At 43.7% G+C, this 3,622-nt stretch overlaps 1 non-coding gene across 1 annotated transcript; it reads right to left on the reverse strand.

The window, feature by feature from the left end:
* Positions 1–529: 529 nt before the first annotated feature.
* On the reverse strand, positions 530–602 carry TRNAG-UCC (transfer RNA glycine (anticodon UCC)). The gene has a single exon. It is a non-coding gene; the product is annotated as a tRNA-Gly (tRNA).
* Positions 603–3,622: the final 3,020 nt, after the last annotated feature.

The following is a 3,622-nucleotide window of genomic DNA, read 5'->3' on the forward strand; positions in this document are numbered from 1 at the left end:
CCGCCGCCCCGGTCCGTGTAAAAATTGTCTTCCAGGAAACCAGCCCCTGGTGCCAAAAAGGTTGGGGACCGCTGGTATAAGTAATATGTATAAGACCAGGACTAAAGTAAAATGTCAACAAATGTCTACTGTTTTTGTCAGAGGAGATGCTAGGTGCTCAAGAAATGTCTGTTCAGTGAACTACTTTTATAAAGGTGAAGTTTGAGGATGTTTGAAGGGAATGTCTAGCTTGTAGGCAGTTAGACTTTATTAGGTTGATAAACATGTGTTAGTACCTGTTTAGAATATAAAAAAACACCAGGAGAGTGGTACAGATGAAGGGCTTATTGAGTTCTCTGGAACGTGTGCGGGAGCTTATTGGAAGGGCTGGGCCTTGGATTAAACATGGAAGGACAGGAAGGCTTAGTCCAGGATGTGATGGGGCAGCTAAATTGCTCTGGCTACTTATAGATAAGAAATAAGATTGAATCTCTGTCCGTGTGTGTATTTTATATATTTATTTCTGGCCACACCACACGTGGGATCTTAGTTCCCCGACCAGGGATTGAACCTGGGCCCTCTGCAGTGGAAGCGCAGAGTCCTAACTACTGGACCACCAGGGAAGTCCTCATGTGTGTAATTTAGCTGGGTTTTTAAATCTATTATTTTCTAGCCGATGGCCCATCTTGATAAAGATCTTTAACTGTAACTGTGGCAGCTTAATGCGGTACCAAGTTCTGTGCCAGGAGGTCACCAGAGTAACTTATTCTTCTAATGAGTTTCCAAAGAATATGGTTCTTGTTTAGTTCCCAGGAAGAAAAAAAACCCCAGAAATTAAAAAAACTTAATTGGCACCTAGAGCTTCTGTCTTGTTTGATATGAAAATGAATCATTTTCAGGAACTGGAGGAGGGAGTTGCTACCCAGAGGGCAGGGTGTGCCCTGACTTCATGGGAAAGGCAAATTCTGAAGTGACCTGGAGGGTAAGCGGCACCTTTTCTTAGAATGAGGTGAAAGGCAGGTCAGCTTTCCTGTAGTCTGGTTGTTTCCAAACTGGACTTCTCTTCTTGGCTGCAGCAGCTTCACTTCATAGGAAACTATGAGGGTTCCAGTAATGACAGCTGGACAGGACCCTCCAGATACATCTGTCCATCGATCTGATGTGTTTGTGTGTTCATTCATTCCACACCAGGTGCCAGGTGTACCTGTGAATGAATGAGTGAAACTCTAGTCTGGGCTTGGGGGATGGAAATGTGAATGCTGTGCCATCCCTGCCTCCAGAAGTCATTTAAATAATCAAGAGAGGATGTAAAAGTACACGGAAAAAATACCTGGTGACTCTAATTGAATGGCGACTGACTCTAGGGACCCTGGGGAAACTTCACAGATAAAAAGACTATCATTTGATTGGGCCTTGGAGGATGAGTGGGGATTTGTCTAGTGGGCTAGAGGAGGAGGGGGGTCATTGAGCAAGGGAAATAACACGAACAGGTGAGAAAGTGCATGGCACCTTGGAAAACTGGAGTCATTGGGGATGGGCTGCGGAGTAGAGAGGCCATGGAAATGAGGGTGCAGGGGTGGGCTGGGACGCGGATTGACGAAGGTCTAGATTGCTGACTGAGGACTTGAGACTGCGCTGTGAAAGGAGCATCACGTAGGGAAGGGAGATGATTGGATCTGTGCTTTAGAAAAGTGATGGGTTACGGGTGGTTGGAGGGGCCTGGTACTGGAGTTGGTGAGATGTGCTGCTGTAGTCCAGGCACCAGATAAATGGAAGCTAAAATGAGGTTGAGGCATTGGCTGTGAGGGACAGTTCACAGGTGGAATAGAGGTCACCCAATCTCCTCATTTAAACAAGAGGAAACCCAGGCCCTGAGCAGGTAACACATACAGAGTCCACAGCCCTGGTTCCATCATAACCCCCAGGTGATCCATCCTCTGCCCAGGGTAACAGATGCCTAGTTGCTGAGATAGCCGTTTGTCAAGAGGAAGATCTCCATCGCTTTTTATCTTTTAAGAGTTCCATGGACTCTCTTAACTCTGAATGAAATTGGCTCTTTCTAGAGTTATGGAATCTGTGATCACTGGAGATATTCAAGCACTGGCTGATTGGGATGTTACAGTGAAAACTGGCAATGGTTGAAGACTTGGTCTAGAATATCTTTGAGGTCTATTAACCCTGACTCTTTTTTTTTTTTTTAAATTAATTCCTTCCTACCTCCTTCCCTCCTTCCCTTTCTTCCTTCCTTGGAGAAGATACTTATAACAGTCTTACCTGGGGTTCCTCTCTCCATTTGGTTCCTCAGGATGATTTTAGCCAAATTGGACAAAAGGCAGAGAGAGTTAAAAATGGATGATTAGGCACTAAGAATGGTGGGCCATAGTTCATGCAGGGTCGTGAGGGAATAACCATTTGGGGGGCAGCAAGTTAATACTCACCAGGGAGACCTTTGTCACCTAGGCCAGCCTCCATGATCCTGATCAAAATGGAATCCACCATACAGTTAATGATGCTTTTGACCAATCGCCATTTTTATAGTGCTTTACAGTTAATCATGTGTTTTCCTACAAATTACAGGTAAATCCTCATAATAGTCCTGTGAACAGTTATTATTATCGTTCAAGTTTTACTATCAAGAACGTGAGGCTGAGAAAGATTAAATGACTTGCTCAGGGCCCCAGCTAGCCGGATGTTGAACCAGGACTTCAACTTGAGGTATTTATTTGCGCAATTTTAGATTCCTCCTATTCCCAGCCTGCGCAGATCCCCAAGACAGGCTCTAGCTTTATTCCTATTGATAACCTTAAATCCATTGTGGATCCTGATATAAGATAAGGATTTAATCAGTGCTTGCTGAATGAGCATGTGAATGAATAATATAAATGAAGTAATAAGTGACAACTTGAGTTTTAAGAATATCCTTAGTAATAAAAAAACCTAATTGAGCTCCTCTAAACATTAATTAATCTGTTATCAAAAGACAATGAGAAAGAACTCATTTAGAATACATTTACTCAACTTCATTAAAAAGAAAAAAACCCACCAGAAAAGCTCCCACCAAAACTCTTTCACCTGAATACCTCTCTCTGATCTTTTAGGGGACCATAACCCTGATCTTAACCCCCCCGAAAGGGCATGTCCACTTCTCTGTTTGTGTCCAGTGTTTCCTTCCGCTTAATATTATTACAAGAAAAGCTCTTTCTTCTTTTGGCCTGGTCTTTATCTTTGTTATAAATGTATTTTATTTGTTTATTTATTTATTTTGGGCTGCGTTGGGTCTTTGTTGCTGACCTCAGGCTTTTCTCTGGTTGCAGCGAGTGGGGGCTGCTCTTTGTTGCGGTGAGCAGGCTTCTCATTGCGGTGGCTTCTCTTGTTGCGGAGCTTGGGCTCTAGGCGCACAGGCTTCAGTAGTCGTGCGGCGCGCGGGCTTAAGTTGCTCCGCGGCATGTGGGATCTTCCCGGACCGGGGCTCAAACCCGTGTCCCCTACATTGGCAGGCGGATTCTTAACCACTGCGCCCCCAGGGAAGCCCTATATTTATCTTTTATATAACTAAAGATTTGTTGAAATTGACTTTACCCGTGTAGACACTAGGATAGTTTTTAGTTTTTAAAGAAATTTAATACAATTCAATATGTTAAAA

Source organism: Lipotes vexillifer, unplaced genomic scaffold (genome assembly GCF_000442215.2).
Source record: "Lipotes vexillifer unplaced genomic scaffold, Lipotes_vexillifer_v1.1 scaffold388, whole genome shotgun sequence".
In the NCBI taxonomy this organism is placed as follows: Eukaryota; Metazoa; Chordata; class Mammalia; order Artiodactyla; family Lipotidae; genus Lipotes; species Lipotes vexillifer.